Genomic DNA, 27,824 nt, shown 5'->3' with positions numbered 1-27,824 from the left:
AGCAGTAATTTTTATGAGTTTAATTACTATGCTCTATCAGAATACAATTATTTTACACATGCATGTACAAACTAATTGTACACTGACAAGTATACTAATTAAATTCAATTTTTTTATTGAAAACAACAATTATTTATTATAAAATTATGTACTCCCTCTGTTTCATATTATATGACGTTTTAGTTGTTTCACACGTGTTAATAAATGTATTAATTTTGTGTGGGAAAGAAGTATTATGAATTGTTTTACAAAATTGTCCTTAATAAATCATATGAATGAATTGAAAAAAGACAGAGTAATAAATAGTTAAAGATATAATAGGAAAAACAACATTAATGTTCTATTGATATTGGAAATTGACAATTTAGGACAATGGTGTTCGAAAAACAACGTATAATTTGGGAGGGAGAGAATATTTAATATAAGGTGTACAAGTTCCAAGATAAACTTTTTATTTTTGACTTCAAACACTATCTAAGTATGCATATAATAGAAAACTCTTTTGTTGTTGCTACTGCTGCTAGAGTTTCGAGGGGCACTCCTGTGTCCATCTATCTACTTTTTTATCCCCTATATTGATATTTGTGAATTGTAATTTTTCAAATTGTAACAAATCATGCATATGTTTTTTTACTCATGCTAATAATATTTTACTATATACGTTTCTAACTTAAAAACAATATATATAATAATTAATTTAATTATCAAAATTAATGAAAAATCAGTTTAATGGTATTTTTGACCAAAAGAAAAAACCAGCCCAAATTGTCTTTCTCCTTTATATATTGGCATAGTCTAGATTAGTCATCGGACAAGTTGTTCATCCATTCCATGACATGTTAGCCAAAAAAATGTTTACTGCAATTTTAATTACATCTTCCTTTTCACGATATTTGTAGCTTTTAAGACATTTACACATACCCAGAAATCAAATAAATTTCGTCAATTTTATGAAATTCTGCGTTTTTTCTATAATATTTTTAAATTTTTACTATTATTTATCTCTCTAGGATAAATGGGTAAGAGTATTATTGACAAACTAATAATTAATATTGTATTGAAACTTGAAAGTGACAAGTTAAATGAAACAAAATTATTCTTCGAAAACGACAAGTATTGTGAAACAAAGGGGCTATCATATTCCTAATTTATTTAAAAAAAACACTTGAGAATATTTGAAAATTTCCTAACTTGAAACATTTGACCAATTTTTTATATTTAATGTGTGCATTATTGGTATTTGGAATTTTTTTGTTGACCAAAATATTTGGAAATTTCGTAATTGAAAACTTTAAAGCTATTTAATAAAAATGTTTGTTTGACTTTTTGTATTAAATTTGTAATAGAATATGACAAATCTTTGACTGGAAAATTATATATAATAGAACAAATCAATCTAAGATGAAAGACATTATATGAGCCATTTTCACCATTAAAATCAACCAACCCAAGTTCAAGTTTTAAGAATCACATCCAAGATGACTGTCAGAAGGATTTTTCACTGGCAACCGAGCCAAGGCGCAACAGTTAACAGCCATATACTGAATGAAATCTCACAGTGTGTCGAGAATTTCAATGGCGTCAAAGACGGAAGATGCAAAGCTACCATCACTTTCTATAAACCTAATTTACAAGATCAATCAATGAGTGCCCAGTTCCCTCGTGATTTTCTTGGGATATCGCTAATGGAACAACCGAACAAATATTACTTCATTATCCGCGAGCATAAGATTGTTGTTGAGGCTGATTCTTCAATCTTAACTATCATGGAGAAACTTCAGTCCTATAAATCTAAAGTTGCAATTAATTGTGAGGGTTTGCAGTACAATCTGGGAGATTTTCAGATGAGACTGATTAAAGTTATTCCAAATCAAGCTGAAAATCTCAGAGGAATTCTAATGGAGATTGAGTATCTCCCTATTTCTTCACTTGAAAATGCCAAGCCAATTTTGGAAGAGTTCATTGAAATATGGCGAGAAGTTTTGTCCAAGAAATCATTACCCGGTCAGTTCATGCGAGTGGAACCAGTTTTTGCAGATTACGGGCTCTCGGACAATTACACTTTGCAACACACAGCTATCCAGTATGCTTCTGCATTGCGCCAACTATTTGCATCTGTGCAGCTGAGTTAGTTAGTTAGGACCATTGAAAGAATGTTGTTCCTAATTATTTAATTTTTACTCCTTTTTAACTAGACATTTAATTTATTTGATGCATGGAAGCTATGGAAAAGTCACAAGCCAAACGTTAGTAACCGAATTCCATTTTCTCTTCTCATTTTCACATATTATATAGAAAATCATGAAGCATTTATACAATGTTGTTTCAGTTTCCCCAAGTATTTTTTCATGTTGCTAATTATTTAGTTGTTTTTTTTGGATATCTGTTTTTCTTTTCTTTCTGTTTCAATAAAGAATCATTTTTCTTGTCAATTATTAATAATTTATTTTAGTGAGATCAATTTTTTCTCCCCCTTATGTGTTTTTTTTTTACTCTAATAGCAACAAGGTATTGAGTGTTAGAGACATAAATGTGTATCATAGAAAGAGTATAAAACATTAGCTAGCCATATCAATTTCTTCTGCCTCTTCCCTCTCTCCTTCAATATCATATTGTAAAATAGATAACGAATTGGAATTCACATTAACAGTTGAAATAATGCAGCATCAATCGTTTATAATTAAACATTAATAACAATTATTTTTTATTGGAGAAATTGGTGACTAATTTTACATATGCAAAATTTTACACTATTAATTCACACTAACTAAAGTCAACAGGGACTTTGTAACAAAAAGGTGATCAACCATTTTAACTCAAAGTGAATTCGTTTAAATCAAAAAGAATTTTATTTAGGCATTTCTGTTTTATTTGGTATCAATTGAACTATCCACTGTTAAATGGAAGCTCAATTGGAAGAGTACTTGCTAAGCATACTATTCAAGTAGACACTTTCATCAAGCTTTTAGCACAACTTTGAAATTTGTTAAGTTCCATGATATATTTTGTGTGGTAACCAAAAAATAATTTGTGTTTGTTACATCTTTTTTAATATTTGAATTCACTCTCATCTATTATTTTTTTCAAATGATAAGGAAAAAAATCGGACAAATACTATTTGTTACATTTTGTTTTAATATAATTATATTTCCATCCACTCTTATATTAAAATCTATACGTCACTCTTTAAATATTTTATTTTATTTCCATTTGTCTAGAAACTAAAAATAAATAAAATTAACGAAAGGGGGTATTGTAGGTCCGTTTTGATATAAACAAGATTCTAATGCATATTTTTCTCTAGTTTTGATTCAGAATATTTTTTCCATAACATTTTGATTCACAACATCATTAAAAATGTGAAGCATTAAATAGTAAATTAAAGTATTGAAAAAATTACTAAAGCCGATATAATATGTCTATTTAAAAATGATTTTATAAATTTTTAATATATGTAAAAATATTATAGTTTAATTATCATTGTCATTGGAAATTATAATGAAGTGCATTATAGTTGTTTGATAGGTGGTTCAAAGTTAGAAAAAAATCATACAGTATTTACTTATGATAAAATGGGTTAACATGCTTGAACCAAAAAAAAAAAAGTGTTGGCATGTACATGTTTAATTTTTAAGATATGATTGTAATTTAAACATCTCTTAAATATGAGGTGTATAATTTACTCTATGTTTTTACATTTTAAGGGATGAGAGTGTATATTTTAACACGAGAGAAAAGAATGGGTGTAATTCAAACTTTTAAAGATAGGAGATTGCAATTTACATCCAGACAATAGTAAAAATAATAAACTATATATCTATTCTATTAATAACACATTTGAAAAGTCAAAACTGTTGGATTAATTATTTAATTAATCAATTATGGATTGACAATAATCAATTATTATAAGTTGATGTCATAATATAAATTATGGTCTATTGTGTTAAGCACTAATTATATGATGAATTTGAGTGATTGGGCTTTTGTTACTAAATGGACCGTGATGGGTTGGACCATTTAGATAAGCTCAATGAGAGGTCCCTGCCCTCAGCCGTTTAGCTATTTAAACGTCATCCCATTAGACGGTTAATTATTCTGAATATTGGTGAAAACCTAGAGCTAGACGGAATGAGGGTAGTTACCCCTCTCATAGTTGTCGGCGTTGTCTACGGTTATCCTCATCAACCTAATTCAAAGGTACACAATCTCTAGTTCTTTCTTTGTTATTGATGATATGCTATAATTTGTATCTAGTGATCTATGGCTAAAAATTTAAAACTTTCATCAATTGGTATCAGAGCCTACTAGATACGTTTTATGGCTATTGTTAAGTCACAACACCGATCCTATTTTGTTATTTATTGTCGTAGATCGATGATTCTTGTTTGTGATTATATGCTATGTGCATCGTATTTTTTTTTCTTGTTTTATTGCTAGAAGCATAGATGCATCATACACTAAAATCATAAAGCTTTCTTATGCCTTTTATTTAAACTGTTACGATGCACAAAAATCTATATATGGTCATGTGTTTGTGTACAGTTTTGGTTGAACGCCGACTTATTATGCCAACTTATTCTGCTATCGACGTCCTTCATAGAAAAATCATTTGAGTGTTTTTTGTCAATTGATGTTGTATACATAAATCATAATTGAAATCGGCAGTTTCTAGTATATTATATGAATAATAAGAAATCGATGTTTGTCGATATTATCAACCCTGCAATTTCAATCTGAAATTTTCTCTCGAATGCGATCTTATTCCTCATAAAACCAAATTAGTAGATCGCTGTGTATTATTCTATGAGAAATCAGTTTCAATTTCAGATTTTGGTATGAACCCTAATTTCTTAAAACTGCCATTAAGTTGATAATCCGTAAAATTGATATGTGGGTTCTTTTCTTATCTCAATTTCGATCAGATCCATACAAAAATCGCCGCGTTTAACCACGCAAATCACCATATCGAATCGGGTTAATCGCGGGTCGTTTCGACCCGTTTCCTTTTTTCTGGGCGAAGAAGACCAGTTTGTTTATTTATTTTTTTATTTAAAAAAAAAATTGCTAATAGCCGCGCGCGCTTTTCAGCTTTATGGGGGCGCGTGAGATAGCTAGAAAATTCCAAATTTCATGTATTATTTACCAAATAATGGTTATTTTTATTATTCTACACATGTTGGTAAAAATTTTGGAATTTTATGACCCCGGAGTGTTTTATGTAATTTGTTTGGGATAAATTGTTTCCTAAAATATCATATTCTCTTTCTCTTATGGTAAGATTCCTTACTCTTATTTGACACTATGAGAAATCTCACTTTCTCATATGCGATTAATGTGTCAATGGAAAATTTTATATCCCTAAATTAATTAGTAAAGATTATATTATTTTGGGATAAAAATATAATTTATCTTGTACCCAAAATATTCGGAAGATTTGATTTATTTTATACCCTTAAAATTTGGGATTTAAATTCTTTTGAAATCTCTAATTTTTTTATGTAAATTGATATGAGAATCATATGTTCTTTTAAATCATGCATTCTTTAGATTTGAGTCTAAAATATAACACTTATGTAAATTATTCTTTTAAAGTGTTAGTATTGTGAAAAATCTTTAGACTCAGTCTTATATTCTTGTCTCAAATATCTTGTATAAACTAATATATTTTGAGAATTGTTGATATTGTATTTTTGATGCATGAATTTCAAAATTTTGTCAAATCTTGTAAGGATTAGATATCAATTAAATTGAGAATAATTTATTTCAAATCATGTATTCTTATTATTTGAGCTTAAACTATTGTGAATTTTTAGAAGGTTCAATTTTATTAATTCTAATGCCAAATATATTGAATTTAATATATTCTTTAATTCATATTGTCTTAGCATAAAAATCCAAAGTTCACTAATTGATCATTCTTTTGGCGACATATTTGAACTTAGACACTTATGCCTGATTCTTGTCACAAATTGATTTAAAGGGTCTTAATAATATTTTGTTTTCAAAAGGAGTATAGTAAGTTGTATATTATATATGTCATTTATATTAATTGAATCTAAAATTGACATATTTCTCTTTAATATACATTATGTTTTCTGCTATACTCTCTAATCTAGACCTTTAATTTATTACTCTAAATTTTGTGACAAACACCATTAACTATCTAATTATGTGTCTTGTCGCAATTAAATATTTGGATCACAATTATGTTGAACTATGAATGAGGCGTGGTTACATTTTTTTTATGCTAAAATTCTAATGATGAATTAAAATTTGTAAGCCTATTTGTTGTTTATCTGTTAACTATTATCATAACAACTTGTTAAGAATTGAGGCAATTTTGAAAATATGTATCATCCTTATATCTGAAGTCTTATAGAAATCATATTGATTTATAATTAGAGTCTCACATATGTTTATTTACAATTGCTTATTCTCCATTGATGAATATTTTGAGATGACTATATTATAAGATATTCTCGTTAAGTCATCAACAGTCATTGACTCTAAGTATAAGGATGAATGTCACACTCTCCGAGGTATGTTGTGATTTAATTATTTTATCCTCTTGTGACTTATTGCTTATTATTGCATATATGAAGAAACTTAGTCTTTCTTCTCTTTTGTTGAGCAATTATGATATCCTATATAGAAGTGAAATCCTTTTTCAGAATATTCTAAACAGAACTCTGTTGTTATATACTATTTTCTTACTATAATGCTCCATTTTGTATTTATGTTCTTTCTAATTTATAGTGGGAGTATTGAAAATTTTATTCTAAGAGTTCTATTCTGGATAAATTAGAAAACTATTTGACACACTTCTATTCCAAATGACAATTTTTGTTATTATACTACTTCATATAAAAGAAATTCTAAAGTCATATTTATGATGTGCTAATTTAAAATTTTGTTAAGCACATTTTTCTATCGTTTGAATATGACCGAAGTTGAGTAAATTAAGTACAATTGTTTATGCATGATATTATTATATCATATTCTCTTAAGCATAAAAATTATTTATTTGTATAATTGTAATCTCACCTATCGTGGGTACAATTATGCGAATTTTGTTAAATAGTTTAGCATTATATTGGTAACAGTCATACCCTATCGGTGTGTTGTTATTAATATAATTGTTATTATTCAATGTACCTAAAATGTTTATACTTATGTCAATTATAATACTCTATCAATGTCTAAATTTTGTAAGACATAAGAATGGTACATTGTGATGATATAGTTCTTACTTATTATCCTTAAGATCTTTGAATGAGATTAATATAAGTAAGTTATTTTGTTAAAAGACATGTAGAAAATTGTATAAATTTTGCAATCCAATATTATTATATTTTGAATTAAATTTATAACTATATGTGATTATATATATATATATATATATTTATATATATATATATATATATATATATATATAAATATATTTTGGATTGCCACTATCCCTTTGTTATGTGAGTGGCGGACATACCCTATCGGTGTGACGTTACTTAACATATCATTTTGTGATAGAGAAATAGTTGAATAATTTATTTAAAATATTTTCAAACTTTTTAATTCAACTATCATTGTTTTTTCTCTATCAAGTGGGAGAATCGTTGCTATGTATTGTGTAACGTGATGGACATACCCTATCGGTATGACATTACTTAACATAATCATCCTTTTGTGGGTAAGATAGTTTAACTATCATTCTCCACCAAGTGGAGAAAATATCATTCTTCAACAAGTGAGAAAAATTCTACATGTCAACTAACTATATCTCATAAACAAATATATTTATTTGTTTTCATATTTTTAGATATGAAATTTTTGTAGAGACTTATATTGAGGATATTAGTTATGCTATTGCTATTCTTTAATACTTATGGAAGCTTGTGACTATTTTCTCTTATATCCTCAATAATAATAAAATATAAGTCTTGTGTATTTCCGCTGCTTGTAACCTAATTGTTTCTCAAATTTGTGTAAGTATAATTATAACATTTGAGTTTTGAGTGAGTTATTAAAATTGTGAATAGAGTCTCATATTCTATTTTATAATAATAGAGACTTATCTCACTCATATGATGATAAACCTTTTATATAATCATCATATTTGTCGTATAGAGGTTACTATATTTATAAAATTCTTTGGAATTTTAATTGTGAAAAAGGAGATTTTGTGTTATAAAATTCTTAAATGAAAATTTACGTCCTCCTTAATTCTAAATGCAGAATATGTGGTTAACTACGAAACCCAATTCTTGATAATATCTGCTATTGATAAAATATGTATTTATGGGGATTTCATATTATTCTTGAGTTACCACTTGTGTTAATAATTCTGCTATGCTCATGTGCAAAATATGTGGTTGAGTTCATGAAACTCTATTGGCTAAAATTATATAACCACTTATGTTGATAATCTTGCACTGGTAATTAAGTATCCCACTGTTTAATATTACATTATTATAATATTTTTTTGTATCAGTGATCACTAATGAGAATCCCACTTACTCTTGTTTATATATATGTGGGATCAGTGGGAGTGTGTACACAACATTATATATTATGAGCTCAAATGAGAAATCTCACTCTTGTTTATATATATGTGAGATCAAGAGAAATGTGTACACAATATTATTCTCGTTATCGCCATATACTCTTGTGCACACTATAAAATATGGCATAGTTTAAGAGACTTTAAACTTTAGTCTCATTCTATTATATTGAGATATATGTTAAAATTCTATCGATCTCAATGAGCATCATAATTGGATGCTTAAGTCAATTTTGTTGGAATATGCACAATAACTTCTTGGCATGCAAATATATATTGTGCTTCTGTTTTACCAACATTCCACATTTTTTGAGGTCATAAATAGTAAGTACAATGTATAATATCAATACTCCTATCGAGTATGATATTGTGTTCTTGTGGTACTTATAATTTGAGATAATCATAAATGTTCTTTTGTTATTGACATTTCAGTGGCCACATTAATCCACATTTTTTTCTTTAAACTACGTGTCTATGTTAATCCAATTTGGGATTATTGAATTTCCTATTTTGCTTTTATGGATTTTCATAGTCACATTTTTTTTATAAAACTTGGATTAATTGAATGTCATAGAACATTTATCGACTTTGACTAAATGTAATTACTCTCTCTTTATAGGCTATCCCTATAAGTAATTACTATTCTTATACCTATGTGGATATATGACTTTTATGGAATTGAAAACTCATTGGCAGAACCATTAACCACAGACTTATATATATGAGTATTGTAACTCATAATGATTTGATCAAGTCTATGTTATTTTGGGTTAGTGGGAGTTTGTTATAGCATTTTTTAAAATGTTTGGGCTATTCTTTAGTGACATATTCTTTTTAATTCAAACGTGTCACTATAGATTCATCATTTGTTAGAAAAGTGAGTCTTTGATCTGTATGATTTGTTTTCCCTATCGGATTCAATTTCTGCAGCATTAAAGCTTACTTCTCTTTTGAATGATTAGTGCTTTGACCATACATGTAATTTTAAATTTTAAAATTCTTTATGACAAGTGAATTTTTTATTCTTTCAGTAATTGAGTATTGTCATCCAAGTGGGAGATTGTTGGATTAATTATTTAATTAATCAATTATGGATTGACAATAATCAATTATTATAAGTTGATGTCATAATATAAATTATGGTCTATTGTGTTAAGCACTAATTATATGATGAATTTGAGTGATTGGGCTTTTGTTACTAAATGGACCGTGATGGGTTGGACCATTTAGATAAGCTCAATGAGAGGTCCCTGCCCTCAGCCGTTTAGCTATTTAAACGTCATCCCATTAGACGGTTAATTATTCTGAATATTGGTGAAAACCTAGAGCTAGACGGAATGAGGGTAGTTACCCCTCTCATAGTTGTCGGCGTTGTCTACGGTTATCCTCATCAACCTAATTCAAAGGTACACAATCTCTAGTTCTTTCTTTGTTATTGATGATATGCTATAATTTGTATCTAGTGATCTATGGCTAAAAATTTAAAACTTTCATCAAAAACAACCATCTCACAGATTCCAGCTAAAAGTTATTAAACTGAGAGCACAACAATTAAGGGGTTCTATTTCTTGGAAACTCTTTTGAATGATTTGTTTTCTCCACTCCAAGTCCAGTTAAAGTGACTTGACATTTTTGTATGAGATGCAGTGACTTGCCAATTAATGTTGGAAACTCTATTTTTTTTTGTTTGAAGGAATCATAGTTGTCTTTATATTTTTGAGTAAATTGTAATTGTTATTTCCTTAATGTTGGATTACCTTAATGTTGGAGAAATTATTTTAATAAAATCAAGAGAAGAATTGTTGATATGAAATTAATCATCTACATTTAAATCAAAAACATTAGGTATATGTGTCACTTCTCTTAAATAACCAATGATTTACCGATTTAGTTGATTTGAAATTAACCACCTACACTTAAATCCAACTCTACAATATCTATAGGTTAAGAGAGTAGAACATAAGAAAAAGACTAGTGGGTTAAGTGTTGATGTTGATTGAAAACATATATTTTGAAGAAGTATCACATTGATTAGAATTGCAAAGGAATATGTAGTGCAAAACAAAAAAGGTTATTTCTTGAAGTGTAAGGCAAGTAGGTGGTTCTTCCTTCACTTGTTTACTTTTTTGTTTGGCAAGTTTCTTGAAATGCAAGGAAAGTTTCTTTGTTACAAGACGCACCGGTAAGAAACACTTTAAGCTTTTATCTTACTATTTTTCTTTCTCTTATACTCTTAAGTTAGAGTGTTGTTAGCCTCAGGCATCAAATGAATTAAATGTCTAGTTAAAGAGGAGTAAAAGAAAATTATGTAATCTTTTAACTCTTTTTATGTCATCAAATAAATTAAATATCTAGTTAAAGAGGAGTAAAAAATAAAGAATTAGGAACAACATTCCTTCAGTGGCCATAACTAACTAACTAACTCCTTAGCTGCACAGATGCAAATAGTTGGGGCAATGCAGAAGCATACTATATAACTGTGTTTTGCAAAGTGTAATTTTCTGAGAGCCCGTAATCTGTAAAAATTGGTTTCGCTCGCATAAACTGATCGGGTAAGGATTTCTTGGACAACATTTCTCGCCATATTTCAATGAACTCTTCCAAAATTGGCTTGGCATTTTCAAGTGAAGAAATAGGGAGATACTCAATCTCCATTAGAATTCCTCTGATATTTTCAGCTTGATTCGGAACAACTTTGATCAGTCTCATCTGAAAATCACCAAGATTGTACTGCAAACCCTCACAATTAAGTGCAACTTTAGATTTATTGGACTGAAGTTTCTCCATGATAGTTAAGATTGAAGAATCAGCCACAACAACAAGCTTATGGTCGCGAATGATAAACTAATATTCGTTGGGTTGTTCCATTCTTCAACCATCTTCCTCCTTTATCACCATTCTTCAAATTTCTCCCTTTGGGTTATCTAATGTCGTTCTTGAGAATCTTACACTAGACATGTTAGCAAGTTACGTAGAAATCATCCCAATCATTGTCTCGAAACTCTTGGTAGATGTTTCATTGTTTCTTTGAGCTTGTTCCTGAATTTTCGAGATGGCTTCAATTTGACTTTGGGTTGTCTGCATGTATTGGGTTGATTCAGAAGTGTAACGACAATTAGGTAATCATTGAATCACCCCTTCGTCTTTGGTTGAAATTAAATCGAGAAATCAATAGTTTATAACTTGCCTTATGTTTGGATTTAAGAAAGTAGAACATAACCACATGATCAACCGAGAAATCAGTTGTTTTTAAATTGCAGGGTTCCCTTAAGGTTATAAACTGAATGAAAAATTTAGTAATAGAATCGAACAAGTAAAAAGGGGTTCATCATGGAAACACAATCAAATAGGTTTATTTGTACATGACAACCAACATCATTACAAAACAATAGAAAAACATACCCTAGAAAGAACAAGAGGATGTTGGAGATCCTCTGCCTTGAAGCTCCTAACGCTTGACCCTTGTCTTGTATCGCTAGCGTTCTGAATGAATAAAAGAGTGTGCAAGGGTCTTTATTTATAGTGCATCATTACTTAGGGGCTAAGAGAGTGAAAATATGCTTTTTCCACCAAAAGAGCTTGGAAAACAATCAATTAGCAACTACTGGCCGTGTCCATGCGCAGGGCACATGGAATTGTGCGCAATGGCACATGAGGCAGCCCCTCCTGTGTGAATTATGCAGTTTTCGACCCTTTTTGAAGCGTTCTTCCATCTTGCAATGCCTTGGAACTTCAAATGAATTTTCTTCCCTTTGTATTATCTTCAAATGTCTTCTAAGAACCATTGAACTTTAATCTTCATATCCTCGATCCTTCACTTGATGGCTTGTTTTCCCGATTTACATTATTTCTCACTAAAAAGACTAAAAAACACCTATGGAGTTACATGATTTATGATAAAAATTAATTACAACGACTCGAATGAAAACAATACTAAAATTTCCTCAAACCATTGAAAACTCCTCAAATTGACTTGTAATGTGTCTTCAAATGGAAAGAAAATAACTAAAAACATCGTATGTTTTTTCATCATCAACTTTTCAACCTTCGGATTGCACCAGGATCGAGTCTAATTGTGGGGCAATTTCTCACTTCTTCTACTTCTGTCTTCCTTCCTTATTCATTAAAACACCCATTTTAGGCTTAAGAAGCATACTAGATATAAGACATAACTCTTGCTAAAATCAACTATGTTATGGTCCACTCACACGGCTACATGTGTACAGTATTACACGGCCTCAAGGCTTCGCACTCAAAGGAGTACGCCAACTCGCCTGCGCTATGCCAGACTGGAGCACGCCTCCCTGTGGGGATCACGCTACACGTGTCCACTCCCGTTCCTAATCATACACCGCATAACCCGGAGGCGGTTATGCCAAGAGCGCGCCTATATAAGAGTGAACTTGCTTCACCCTCAAGAGACACAAAACTTCTAAGACTTCTCTCTCAGTTCCATTACTGACTTAATCGTCAAAGTGCTAATGTGCCTGTGGGCACCTTTCGTTCCACCACAGAAGACGTTTTGCCACCACACCGGAAGTCGTTACCGATCATCGGAGCATTATACACAACCGTTGCAACTCAACCGTTCTCACCGGACATATCATTTGGCGCTAGAAGGAGGGGATCGTTCGCTAAACCACCTCAGTCCAACGATCCTCCACAGTAACCGTTTTCTATTACACGCATCTTCCCCGTAACTATTTTCGGATTACACGTTCCTCCACCGCAACTGTTGATAGTTACCATCCTACCTTCGAATTAATGTCCGAAACTCGCAGAAGAACCACCGTGAGTCATTCCGCCACCTCTTAAGGTCCGCGTTCGATGATCCAAATTATCCAGAGTTGAACGGTTCTGATACTTGAACCCATGAATCCTGAGGAAAGCGATGTTATCCTCGATACTACTACCAGTGTCCACGCTACAACGACTTTGAATGCAACGGCGCTGCCTCCACCTCTCTCGTGACCGGAGGACGTTCCTCCTCCGTCTCCTCAAGCTCCACCGCCTCTGGAGACGAACGAAGTCCTCATGGACCTGGTAAATATGCTCCACCAACAGAGCGATAGACTTGAACGTGTGGAGAAGAATCAAGAAAAAATTTCAACGGTAATCGCTATGCACATCGAAGAATATCAACAGAACAAACACCGAACCACACCTTTGGCAGCAAACTATGATATATCCACGCCAGTGGACCACTAGAAGAAAGGCAAGAAGCCTCCCAAAGATTCTGACGAAGGAAGTAGCGGAATGCGTCCGCTTCAATCAGAACGCTACAAGCCTTCGAGACGTCGTGAAGAAAGAGATTCTCCCCCACACCGCGGTTACCACGAAGGACCTTTCACCAGAAGAGTAGCGGAATACTAAATTCCCCGTGCTTTCGCGAAACCACCCAAGCTCGAAACTTACGACGGCATGGCAGGTCTGGACGAGCACATAGAACACGTGGATAGCGTGCTTGACTATCATTACGCGAGAGGCGCGGTTAAATGCAAATTATTCGTCCTCATGCTGAAGGGCGCCGCCATGGGTTGGTTCAAGGGTTTGCGAGGCAGCTCCATTGATTCATGGGAAGAACTGTGCAGTGAATTCAAATCCCACTTCACCGCAAGGCGCAGGCGCCAGAAAAACTTGACAACCTTGAACGCTATCATCCAAGACACGAGGGAAACTCTTAGGGAATATGTAGAACGATTCATCCGGGCGGACGTAGAAGTTTCGGGAACCCACGACTGACTAAAGTATTTTATACTCGAAAGCAACCTCCGCGATGACTGTAAGTTCAAACAGGAACTAGGGCTTCGGGCGGTAAAGGATATGAATGACCTCCCGAAGGGCGCCCAACCATATATCAATTACGAAGAGAAAAAGTTGGCGGTGGAAGCACTCAAGAGCAGACAATCATACAAAGCGGGCAATGATGGCCGCCGTAACGATGGAGAGAAAACAAAAGGCTCTCGCCCTCACCCAAGAGACTACACTCCGCTCAACGCTACGCGTGAAACTATCCTACGGGAATGCTACACCACGAAATTCAGAGCAGCGGGCATCAAAGCACCACAATCCTTGAAAGAATCGGCGAGAACCGACAAAACGAAATATTGTCGTTACCACCGAAGTCGAGGCCACGACACGGGAGGAGAAGTAATTTTCTCTAAAATGTTTTGCATAAGAGAGATTAAAGTGTATATTTTAACATAAGAGGAGAGAATAATGTAATATAAGTATCTCTTAGTGGAGGATAGTGTAATTTACTGTTGTTATTATGAGTTTAATTACTATGCTCTATCAGGATACAATTATTTTACACATGCATGTATAAAATAATTGTACATTAACAAGTATACTAATTAAATTTAATTTTTTTTATTGAAAATAACAATTATTTATTACAAAATTATGTACTCCATCGGTTCCATATTATATGACGTTTTACTCATTTCACACGTGTTAATAAATGTATTAATTTTGTGTGGGAAAAAAAATATTATGGGATGTTTTACAAAATTATCCTTAATAAATGATAGGAGAAAGATAAATGAATGAATTGAAAAAAGACAGAGTAATAAATAGTTAAAGATATAATAGGAAAAATAACATTAATGTTTCATTGATATTGTAAATGGACATATAATTTAGGACAATGGTGTTTGCAAAACAACATATAATTTGGGACGGAGAGGATATTTAATATAAAGTGTACAAATTCCAAGATAAATTTTGTATTTTTGACTTCAAACACTATCTAAGTTTGCATATAATAGAAAACTGTTTTGTTGTTGCTACTGCTAGCGTTTCGAGGGGCACTCCTGTGTCCAACTATCTACTTTTTTTACTGCGTTAACGTGTATAAATTATAAGGAATATTTGTTTTGTACAATTATGGATTTCATTTTTTTGAATTATTTAATATTAATTTTCTTGGGATATATAGATATTTGTGAGTTCTTATTTTCAAATTGTAACAAGTCATGCTTATGTTTTTTATTCATACTAACAATATTTCATTATATATGTTTCTAACTGAAAAACAATATAATAATAATAATGATAATAATAAATTGAATTTATCAAAATTAAGGAAAAATCAGTTTAAAAGCATTTTTGACTAAAAGAAAAAACCAGCCCAAATTGTCTTTCTCCTTTATACATTGGTATAGTCTAGATTAGTCATTGGACCAGTTTTTCATCCATTTAATGATATGTTAGCCAAAAAAATGTTTAGTGCAATTTTAATTACTTCTTCCTATTCACAACATTTGTTGATTTTAAGACATTTACACATAGCAAGAAATCAAATAAATTTCGTTTTTATTTATTTATGAAATTCTGTGTTTTTTCTATAATATCTTTAAATCTTTACCAAGTACATTATTTACTCAATGAATCTAAAAAGTCAACTTTTTCTTATAAATAGGACCGGAGGGTGTATTATTTATCTCTCTACGATAAATAGGTAAGGGCATTATTGACAAACTAATAATTAATATCGTATTGAAACTTGAAAGCGACAAGTTAAATGTAAAAAAATTATTCCTCAGAAACGACAAGTATTGTGAAACGGAGGGGCTATCATTTTCCTCATTTATTTAAATAACACTTAGAATATTTGAAAATTTCCTAACTTCAAAAATTTGACCAATTTTCTATATTTAATGTGTGCATTATTGGTATTTGGAATTTTTTTTGACCAAAATTTTTGGAAATTTCTTAACTGAAAACTTTAAAGCTATTTATTAAAAATGTTTGTTTGACTTTTTGTATTAAAATTGTAACTAGTTACAAACCCGTGAGCACAGGTTGAATTACGTATTTTTTTTTAAAAATTGCTCTAAAGGAGAGATGTTCAAATTATGAAACATTGTCATTCTTCGTAAATTTGAGAACGAAGGTCGCATAATAAGAATTTTAGTTCTTCATTGATTGTCTAATGCTAGTCTAGTGAGGAAGAAAAAAGAAAAAAAACTTAACCAAGAAACAGTTATTCTTCATTCGCATGTTCGTCACTTACTGAAATGAATACTCGATCAACACAAGGTGAGATGCCAATAAAATAAAATTAGTGTTTCAATTATTCATACCATCTAACAAAGAAAATGTTAGGTCCTTGTTTGCCTGTATAAAGGGCGCATTCTCTTTTAAGATGATTTCAGGACTCAAAATTCAATGCCTTATCTACCCTCACTTATTAAAAAAATACAAATTTGCAAAATTTATTGTAAGAGAGTAAATACTTAAATAATTGAGCATATGTACATTTACTTTAAATAACAATTCAAAGTAAACAGGCTCTTCATTCTTGGTATGAATAACATAAAAGATTTGGTCGTGATCAAGTTCAGCGCTAAACCAAGGTGACCAAACCTCCCTGACCAACCAACCTATGAAAAGCAGAACATCCATCAGAATATGTACATGGAATTGGTACAAAGCAAATTGGATTCAAAATGAGCAGAAATCAAACATACCCTGTGCAAATAAGTTTCTGAGTTCTTCGGAAAATCAAAGTTAATAACAACATTAACTGCTTAGATGTCTAATCCTCTAGTAAAAAGATATGTAAATGTTTCACATAAAGGAAGAGAAATGAAAACGATGAATTATTAGGACAATATATCTATATTGTAGGTTAAATATCGTTCCAAGCAACTTACGAAAAATAAATACACTGCCTGTTTATAAGAGGTTTTTTTTAAGTGGTATCACTAAATAGGCTTACATGATCTGCAATCTCTTGATAATATCTAAAAATGAAGGACCTTATGGAGTGCATCAGAGTGAACCATTTCTGGCTAAAATCAGACCAAATAGCATCAGCCTTGGGCCCTGCCTCCTTCAATGTTTTCACTTTCTCTATGAATTCCAACAGAATTTCCTCACATGATAGACTTCAATTGTTAGTCATTCTAAATGACCTTAGATAAATATGAAATGGAAGGGTTCCCTATTACTTACATCTTTTCACATGAAGATTTGTAACTATTCCTATTGGAAGGTCTGGAGAGTCAAAACCCATCTCCATCAATGCATACCTCAATTCAAAGTAAGGTAATAGTGAAAATTCAGGTAAGGATTATTCAAATTAGTGTCCAACCAAGATCATTGTTCAACCTAAAATGCACATAGTACTGTAGTGCAACTGACAGAACAACAGCCATGAATTCAGTTCCAGGTGTGATGACATTTGAATCAAAAGTTGCCGATTCCTCTTTAGGAGGAAGTTTTCTGCCCTCCCTCTCAAATTCCTCTCGTAACCTTGATTCTTCAATAACCTATCACACAAGAGAACACCAGTCAAAAAAGGTAAATCAAATTTACGCTTTAGCAAAATATTTCATTATTTTCCCGGTGAAATTAAAGTTGAACATGTATCACTTAGTAATACTACAATACTATAGCACTACTACAACTACTATTTGGCAACACTTGGTACTGAATCGCTTATTCCTGAGTAATATCAGTTAGTTAAAATTTCCCTTCACTATAGTGCCTATATTTTCTGAGCAATAGCAGTTTGTTAAAAATTCGTTACACTATAGTGCCTATATTTTCTTAGCAAAAGCAGTTCGTTAAAATTTCGCTACACTCTAGGGCCTATATTTTCCTAGCAATAGCAGTTTGTTAAAATTTCGCTACACTATAGGGCCTATATTTAACAACAATTACGTCAAGACTATGAAACCTACACAAAATGCAGCAGGATAATACCCAATAATAGAGTTTTTAATATTTCAATAAACACATAAGTAATCAGACCAATGTGCAACATTGGTCTATGTACAGTTAATGGAAATCGCTGCACATTAATTAAAAACCACGAAAGATTAAATTCTCCAATTAATCACAAAATCAAAAGAATGAAAAAATTCATCACAACATACCGCATCAGATGCATCTTTAGCAGCCCTAAACCGAGAATATTTCTATCCATGTATTTTTGTATATGAACTGAAGGGAATGTGAGCGGGCAAAGAAAGTTTGATGAGTCATTAATTAGTCTGTTTTATTGCATTATTTAGTTTAGTTTTATTAAAGATTTAGTTTTATTTTATTGCATTTTATTTCCTTTTAGAATATTTTACTTTAAATTGGTTTTTATTATATTTTAGGAACGAATATATGGTGGAAGGTGTCTTGGAGCAAAAGAAAGAGGACTGGAGCAAATACGGTGCAGAAATACGAAGATACGAGACAAAAATATGTTCCCACCAAGTCAGAACCTTGGCACGGCCAGTGCCAACATGTGGCACGGCCGTGCCACCCTCCAGGCCAACTTTTGCTGCTTTTCTTCAAGCCCAAGTTACCCTGTTGCAGCTTTACTGTTTTGCCGTTTTAGTTGCTTAGTTTCTAAGTCGATTGTAAAGCTATAAATAGAGTAGCTCTCCACCATAAACATTCACCTTACTTTTCCTTAGAATATTTCAAGTATTATTTCAATAAAGTCTTTTATTTACCTTCCTTCGCAATTTATTTTATTGTCTTCTCTCTTCTTCCCCCATGTCTACGATGATCATGAGTGAGTAGACTTCTTTGTCTTGGGATTGTTGGGCAGTCTAATGACATAATCCTAACGAACCAAGCTTTAACCCTAATTCTATGTAGCCGTAATTTCTAATTTGGATTCACCGTTTTAACATGAATTAACAATTATCAAACTGTGGAAGCGAAAGCGGAGGGTTTGATAATTGTTAATCCATCATCCCAAACATCAATTCATAAAGCGAGAGCGGAGCTTTGATGTTGGAACAAGTGAATCTAGACAATAATTGCAAGACAGTGAAATAGTCCTTGCAATTATTGAGACATATGTAGTTTCAATCCTTATAAGCATCTTCTAGTAATCAAGTCAGCGAAATAGGCTTGGTTACTAGAAGTAAACTCTCACCGGACTTTCATCGAAAAGGTGAGGGGCTAAAGGAAACCGGTCTTAAGAAATTACGGTGTAAACCATGGAATTAGAAGTTAAAGTCTTGTCTAGTGAAAGATTTGTTATTATGACAAACCAATAATCCCAAGGCTCCTTTATTATTATTGTATTTATCTTCAGCAATCAAAACCTCCTTTTACTAAACTTTCTCCTCCTCTAATCATTCTTTTAAAGTTAATTGAATTAAACAACTCCCTAGCGGAACGATAATCTTCTTACTACTATTACTTCGATAGGCCGTGTACTTGCGGTTTGGCCCAATCAAGATAAAGTGGCAAGGAACCAGCAAGATCTCAAGGAGGACCTCCCTCAAAGAAGCAAGCACAAGTCAAGAATCATGGGATCAAGTTTAAGGACAACTCACAAAGGTATAGGTATAAAATTCTAATCTTTAAACCCTTGCATCCTTCTCGATATCCTGATTCTCATACTTTGAATATGCTAGAGCTTAGAAATGATGTCTATAGGTTGATAGGAAGGCTAGGTTGGACTGATATGTTAAGACCTATGAGGGATTATGAGAATTTCACCTATGAATTTTTGAGTTCCATTGTTTTTACTAAAGATAGGTTGAATTATGATAACTCTAACCATAAAGTTTCCTTTAGGCTAATGAATATTGATTATGATATGTCTCTTCAGCACTTTTGCGATGCCTTAGGTTTTGCAAACGAGGGGTATATCCATGATTCTTGGGATCCTAGCCTTAAGCCGGTTGACTATCAACCCGCTGTCTTTTGGGAACGTATCACCGGCCTTAGCTCCTTTGTCACTAAAGCCAATAAAGCTAGCAACATTCACAACCCCGTACTTAGGTACCTTTAAAGGGTAATGGCTTGCACTATTTGGGGTAGGACCAAGTTAGGGAACTCTAGGACAGATGAACTCTTCATGATATGGGCTATATAACCACCCTGTGAATGTTTGTTTCTACTTGCTTGATTATCTTTCCTATGTAGGTAATAGGTCTGACGGTAAGAGAGAGATAGTAGTAGGTGGTATCACTACATACACAGCTAGGCAATTTGGAGTGGGTGAAGACGAGGGGATAAAACCAATTGAGGGAAACAATAGGCTTAACATAGACACCTTCATTTCTATGAACTTCATTAAACATCAACCGCCCATGCAATATTCACTCAAGCTCAATGTGTCTATTTTGATATTACTTCCTAACCCATCTCGAACTAGCATCGAGGTGGAAGCAAATTTGTTGTATGTTGATGATGACCAGGTACATGAAGAGCAAAATCTTAATGAAGGAGAAGGTGCTAACTTGCACCATGAGGGAGAGCACCATGACCAAGACACCGGCGAGCTAAATGACAATGAAAGATGGGCATGGATGCAAGCTGAAATTGAGAGGATAAGCACCGAGCAACAAAGGCAAGGTGTTGAATTATCGGGGCTAAGAAATGATGTCCAAAAGGGCAACCGCATGACACAAGAAAACAATGAGATGCTCCGCCGGATGATGCAACACCTACAACTCCAAGGTCCCCCTTATGGACCTCAATAGACATTGTGAGCTTTCCTCTTCCTCTCTTCCCTTCTCTCTTCTCTCTTTCTCCTACTTTTCTTCTACTCTTTCTTTCTTCTTCCTCTCTTTTAATTTCTTTTTCTTTGAATCATTGAGGACAATGCTTCCCCTAAGTGTGGGGGGGGGGGGGGGGGGGGGGGGGGGGCTAATAAAGTGTCTAGAGTCGTAGTGTTCCCAAACTCCCTTGAACTTTATTCTTTTGTTTAGTTTTTATAGCAAGAGGCATGATTAGTAGCCTGTTTTTAATGTAAAATATGGCATAAAAATTTTGTTTTGTCTCTTCTTTAAAAGTTGTTTCTTGTACATGAAAGTAGTTTCTTGTGTTTCTTGTGTTCATGCTATACCCACATCTTGTTTTATTGTGAAAAATCTCCAATGAGAAAAGCACCCAGTTGCAATCTTTGAGCAAGTGTATGAATATGTATTTTAAGGAGCACGTTCTATCTTTAGTGTTAACTTAGACCCTTTAAAGTCTTAAGAGTAAAAGTAGTATAAGTTTGTGTGGGAAAAATCAATGTTCTTAATTGTTATATTCTTAAATTGTTAAGTTATAATGGGGCGGGAGAATGGCACCAACATGTGGGGGAAAGGACAATCCCTAACTTCCTAATTGTGGTGGTGACTCCCTAATTTGAACTTATAATGAAACAAACTCATCAATGCTAGGGGGAAAGGACAATTACATCCAAAAAGACTTCCTACGCGGAGATGATAAAATTTTGCAGCACTACTTAGGGTGATTTTGAATCTAGGGGGAAAGGACAATTACATCCAAAAAGACTTCCTATGAGGATAGATAGCCCCTAAGCATCTGCAGCCCCTTTGAGCTTAATTGTTAATCTAATCTAATTTAATTTTAACTTAAATTCCCATCACTCTTATATGAAATGAAGAAAGGACTTTTCTCGGTTACTTTAGCATTAAGAATAGAACCTGTTCCTCATAATATCTGTCTTATACAGGAGCAATAAAAAGGTTGGACTGCACACACACACACACTCACTTGAGACTTGATGTTGGGTTGAATAGGTTCACGAGGGATGTTTGAAATTTTGATTAGTGTACTTGAAGCAAAACCTTTCTTTTGAGACATGTGTTCTTAATAGTATTGCCATGATTAATCTTTTGTTGCTGCTATGTCCATTGCCTTTTGCTTGAGGACAAGCAAAGATTCAAGTGTGGGGGAGTTTGATGAGTCATTAATTAGTCTGTTTTATTGCATTATTTAGTTTAGTTTTATTTTATTGCATTTTATTTCCTTTTAGAATATTTTACTTTAAATTGCTTTTTATTATATTTTAGGAACGAATATATGGTGGAAGGTGTCTTGGAGCAAAAGAAAGAGGACTGGAGCAAATACAGTGCAGAAATACGAAGATACGGGACAAAAATATGTTCCCACCAAGTCAGAACCTTGGCACGGCCAGTGCCAACATGTGGCACGGCCGTGCCACCCTCCAGGCCAACTTTTGCTGCTTTTCTGCAAGCCCAAGTTACCCTGTTGCAGCTTTACTGTTTTGCCCTTTTAGTTGCTTAGTTTCTAAGTCGATTGTAAAGCTATAAATAGAGTAGCTCTCCACCATAAACATTCACCTTACTTTTCCTTAGAATATTTCAAGTATTATTTCAATAAAGTCTTTTATTTACCTTCCTTCGCAATTTATTTTATTGTCTTCTCTCTTCTTCCCCCATGTCTACGATGATCATGAGTGAGTAGACTTCTTTGTCTTGGGATTGTTGGGAAGTCTAATGACATAATCCTAACGAACCAAGCTTTAACCCTAATTCTATGTAGCCGTAATTTCTAATTTGGATTCACCGTTTTAACATGAATTAACAATTATCAAACTGTGGAAGCGAAAGCGGAGGGTTTGATAATTGTTAATCCATCATCCCAAACATCAATTCATAAAGCGAGAGCGGAGATTTGATGTTGGAACAAGTGAATCTAGACAATAATTGCAAGAAAGTGAAATAGTCCTTGCAATTATTGAGACATATGTAGTTTCAATCCTTATAAGCATCTTCTAGTAATCAAGTCAGCGAAATAGGCTTGGTTACTAGAAGTAAACTCTCACCGGACTTTCATCGAAAAGGTGAGGGGCTAAAGGGAAACCGGTCTTAAGAAATTACGGTGTAAACCATGGAATTAGAAGTTAAAGTCTTGTCTAGTGAAAGATTTGTTATTATGACAAACCAATAATCCCAAGGCTCCTTTATTATTATTGTATTTATCTTCAGCAATCAAAACCTCCTTTTACTAAACTTTGTCCTCCTCTAATCATTCTTTTAAAGTTAATTGAAATAAACAACTCCCTAGCGGAACGATACTCTTCTTACTACTATTACTTCGATAGGCCATGCACTTGCGGTTTGGCCCTATCAAAGTTCATATCTTGCCGTATAGTTTTTCATGTTCATAGCAATAGATGTTTGATTGCTTGCTCTGAAGTGATTCCTCCTATGTGTTTTTACTGTTTTTTTACATCTCCGGCGAACGGTGGAAAAAATAAAGCGTCAGAAGTGGATTAAAATCTATATGATTTAAGCAACTATCACAGCTAGCTTTGGCCTTGTCATTAGAAACAACGTCAATTTTTTCAACGGCCTCAACATCCACATGATTATCATAGCAAGGTTTCTCCTCATCATCAGAAGAGATGTCTATGACATCTTGTTCAACCTTTTCATTATAAAGCAGGAAATGGATTACGTATAAATTTATAGTGAAAAGAAAACAAACATGTTTAGCTACAGAGTAAACAGAAAGTAAGCTGTATAAAACAATCTGAGTGCTGGGTAGTATTTGTCTATCTAATCTAAGAACAAAATATTCTCAAAAGATCAGGAAACTCACCCAATCCATGTGTGGTCCATATGCGTATATGTATCTGATCAATTTTGACTTCATGGACTTCGATTGCCCGAATAAAGACCAACAAATTTAATATCATACAGAGGAGTTGCATTGCCCGGTATATTGCAGTCACCTATTGAATCAACAACAAAACTGTCAAAATCTAACATATTTAATGATAATTATTCTCTTCTTCTTCTGATAATAATAATGTTGCACTCAATATCTTCCTAGCCTAATAAAATTCATGGTCTTATACTCCTTTCAATTAAGAAAAACACAAATACAAACACACACAAAAACAAATTCAGCCGTGTAAGTAGAAAAAAGTGTTTTCAATTGTAGATCATGGAATATAGCAGTTTGTTCAAATTCTACTAAGCTACAGTGTTTCATAGCTACTATTCAACAAAACTTTGTTCTAAATAGCGTATCACGAACCAATAGCAATTTATTAAAATTTCATAGCACTGTAGCTGCTTTTTTTTACATTGGTAGAAAATATATTGGGGGCGTACGCGCAATGCATATGACCAAATACACAATTAATGATTCATTTCTTCATCCAAGTGTCTACTACATTTTTTAGTTTTAGGTTTGATTAAAGTAGTTATCCATGTTTAGTAGTAAATTACATAATAATGCATAAACTAATAATGAATGAAACCTGAGAAGCAGCCTGCAGGTTCAGGACCATACGCTAACAATGGAGGAATCATGAGTTTGCGTTTCCCACCTAAGTAAAAGTAGTAGATAAATTTAGCAAGTGTCGTATACCATGAATCAATTAAACTTAAACACTTTAAATTTAATTTAATACCTATCCGCATTGGAGGTACTCCTTCACCCCCAAAAAAAGGATCAAATTAAGGTAGAGTTTTAAAAAAAATAGAAAATGAAAATAGAAAATCATACATCATAGAAATTCAAGCCATGACTAAAAACCAGGATTATACCTTCAGTTTGATTGCCTCTCCAATATCATTTATTTGAACTCTTTCAAACTTGATGCATAAAACCTATCAACAAACAAAATAGAGATTAAAAATTGAATAAAATCTGTCAACATATATTTAGTTAGTCAAAATTGCATGCCTTGCATATTGGGACAAATAGTAATTAGAACAAACCAACTTAGAACAAAACAATCCAAACAAAATGGTCACAAATTTTTACCCAAATTAGGACAAACCAAATTCAACTCAAACAAAACAGAAACAAAATCTTCAGGACCATGTAAAACTAACAATATGATTCATTTTCCTATTGAGACATTTTCTCAAACACTTTGTCAGTGTTCAATTTCACAACAAAAAAAATCAAATAAAAAACCCTTTCTGTTTGGAAAACAACGTCGGAGAAATCACAAAAACAACTTTCTGGAAACATGCAACCCAAATTACAATCAAAACCAAATAAATTTCTGGAAAAACAAAACCTTTGACATGCAATCACATATCCAAGGAATCAACAAAACAGAAAACACCAAAAATTCATTCAATCATGATTTTTAAATCACCAAAGGATAAAGATAGTACCTTGATTGAAGAAGAAAACGATGCTTTGATGAAGAAGAAAAGTAAAGGGACGAAACCGTGTTGCTCTGAAGCCATGGAACGCGTAGAGAAGGAACGCGTTTTTTTTTATTCCAGAGAGAAATGAAGAAGGAAAGAATCCTGTTACTAACCAAATACATAGGAGGAAAGGCAATTGTATGTATGGATAGCTATATATAGGGTAAAGAGTGGTGAGGTGTCAATAACAAAATTTTATCAAATTGGAAATGACATCAATGACCTTCAATGCACTTATCAAGGGCAAAATTGGAATCATCAAGGCCTTGTTTTGCTTAGAATAAGTTAGTAGATATAATATGACAAATCTTTGACTGGCGAATAATATATAATAGAACAAATCAATCTAAGACGAAAGACATTATATGAGCCATTTTCACCATTAAATCAACCAACCCAAGTTCAAGTTCTAGGCATCACATCCAAGATGACTGTCAGATGGATTCTTCACTGGCAACCGAGCCAAGGCGCAACAGTGAACAACCATATAATGAATGAAATATCACAGTGTGTCGAGAATTTCAATGGCATCAAAGACGGAAGATGCAAAGCTACCATCACTTTCTATAGACCTAATTTACGAGACCAATCAATGAGTGCTCAGTTCCCTCGTCATTTTCTTGGGATATCGCTGATGGAACAACCCAACAAATATTACTTCATTATTCGCGACCATAAGATTGTTGTTGAGGCTGATTCTTCAATCATAATTATCATGGATAAACTTCAGTCCTATAAATCTAAAGTTGCAATTAATTGTGAGGGTTTGCAGTACAATCTGGGTGATTTTCAGATGAGACTGATTAAAGTTGTTCCAAATCAAGCTGAAAATTTCAGCGGAATTCTAATGGAGATTGAGTATCTCCCTATTTCATCATTTGAAAATGCAAAGCCAATTTTGGAAGAGTTCATTGAAATATGGCGAGAAGTTTTGTCCAAGAAATCATTACCCGGTCAGTTCATGCGAGTGGAACCAGTTTTTGCAGATTACGGGCTCTCGGACAATTACACTTTGCAACACACAGCTATCCAATATGCTTCTGCATTGCGCCAACTATTTGCATCTGTGCAGCTGAGTTAGTTAGTTAGGACCATTGAAAGAATGTTGTTCCTAATTATTTAATTTTACTCCTTTTTAACTAGACATTTAATTTATTTGATGCATGAAGGCTATGGAAAAGTCACAAGCCAAACGTTAGTAACCGAATTCCATTTTCTCCTCTCATTTTCACAAATTATCTAGAAAATCATGAAGTATTTATACAATGTTGTTTCAGTTTCCCCAAGTATTTTTTCATGTTGCTAATTATTTAGTTGTTTATCTGGATATCTGTTTTTCTTTTCTTTCTGTTACAATAAAGAATCATTTTTCTTGTCAATTATTAATAATTTATTTTAGTGAGATCAATTTTTTCTCCCTCTTCTGTGTTTTTTGACTCTAATAGCAACAAGGCATTGAATGTTAGAGACATAAAGGTGTAACATAGAAAGAGTATAAAACATTAGCTAGCCATATCAATTTCTTCTGCCTCTTCCCTCTCTCCTTCAATATCATATTGTAAAATAGATAACGAATTGGAATTCACATTAACAGTTGAAATAATGCAGCATCAATCGTTTATAATTAAACATTAATAACAATTATTTTTTATTGGAGAAATTGGTGACTAATTTTACATATGCAAAATTTTACACTATTAATTCACACTAACTAAAGTCAACAGGGACTTTGTAACAAAAAGGTGATCAACCATTTTAACTCAAAGTGAATTCGTTTAAATCAAAAAGAATTTTTTTTAGGCATTTCTGTTTTATTTGGTATCAATTGAACTATCCACTGTTAAATGGAAGCTCAATTGGAAGAGTACTTGCTAAGCATACTATTCAAGTAGACACTTTCATCAAGCTTTTAGCACAACTTTGAAATTTGTTAATTTCCATGATATATTTTGTGTGGTAACCAAAAAATAATTTGTGTTTGTTACATCTTTTTTAATATTTGAATTCACTCTCATCTATTATTTTTTTCAAATGATAAGGAAAAAAATCGGACAAATACTATTTGTTACATTTTGTTTTAATATAATTATATTTCCATCCACTCTTATATTAAAATCTATACGTCACTCTTTAAATATTTTATTTTATTTCCATTCGTCTAGAAACTAAAAATAAATAAAATTAACGAAAGGGGGTATTGTAGGTCCGTTTTGATATAAACAAGATTCGAATGCATATTTTTCTCTAGTTTTGATTCAGAATATTTTTTCCATAACATTTTGATTCACAACATCATTAAAAATGTGAAGCATTAAATAGTAAATTAAAGTATTGAAAAAATTACTAAAGCCGATATAATATGT

General features: G+C 32.5%; 2 long non-coding RNA genes and 3 pseudogenes across 3 annotated transcripts; 2 read left to right on the top strand and 3 right to left on the bottom strand.

Annotated features, from left to right (window-relative positions):
• Positions 1-1,424: 1,424 nt before the first annotated feature.
• On the top strand, positions 1,425-2,333 carry LOC146907545 (mediator of RNA polymerase II transcription subunit 20a pseudogene; annotated as a pseudogene).
• An 8,693-nt stretch (positions 2,334-11,026) lies between these two features.
• On the bottom strand, positions 11,027-11,344 carry LOC146907544 (mediator of RNA polymerase II transcription subunit 20a pseudogene; annotated as a pseudogene).
• Positions 11,345-16,710: 5,366 nt separating this feature from the next.
• On the bottom strand, positions 16,711-18,542 carry LOC146907543 (uncharacterized). The gene is made up of 4 exons (XR_015018279.1): positions 18,445-18,542; positions 17,283-17,835; positions 17,032-17,107; positions 16,711-16,944 (listed from the first exon to the last, which is right to left on the bottom strand). It is a non-coding gene; the product is annotated as an uncharacterized LOC146907543 (long non-coding RNA).
• Positions 18,543-23,855: 5,313 nt separating this feature from the next.
• Positions 23,856-25,705, bottom strand: LOC146907542 (uncharacterized). Of its 2 annotated transcripts, XR_015019123.1 has the most exons (5): positions 25,426-25,705; positions 24,844-24,906; positions 24,708-24,728; positions 24,555-24,623; positions 23,856-24,020 (listed from the first exon to the last, which is right to left on the bottom strand). It is a non-coding gene; the product is annotated as an uncharacterized LOC146907542 (long non-coding RNA). The 2 variants fall into 2 exon arrangements; XR_015019122.1 differs by lacking the exon at positions 24,708-24,728 and having other exon boundaries at positions 23,868-24,020; positions 25,426-25,700.
• Positions 25,706-25,867: 162 nt separating this feature from the next.
• On the top strand, positions 25,868-26,741 carry LOC146907541 (mediator of RNA polymerase II transcription subunit 20a pseudogene; annotated as a pseudogene).
• Positions 26,742-27,824: the final 1,083 nt, after the last annotated feature.

This window comes from Medicago sativa, chromosome 7 (genome assembly GCF_051527215.1).
Source record: "Medicago sativa cultivar Bolivia chromosome 7, Bolivia_mono, whole genome shotgun sequence".
NCBI lineage: Eukaryota > Viridiplantae > Streptophyta > Magnoliopsida > Fabales > Fabaceae > Medicago > Medicago sativa.
The sequence above is the reverse complement of the archived record's forward strand: the minus strand, read 5'-3'. Positions and strand labels throughout refer to the sequence as shown.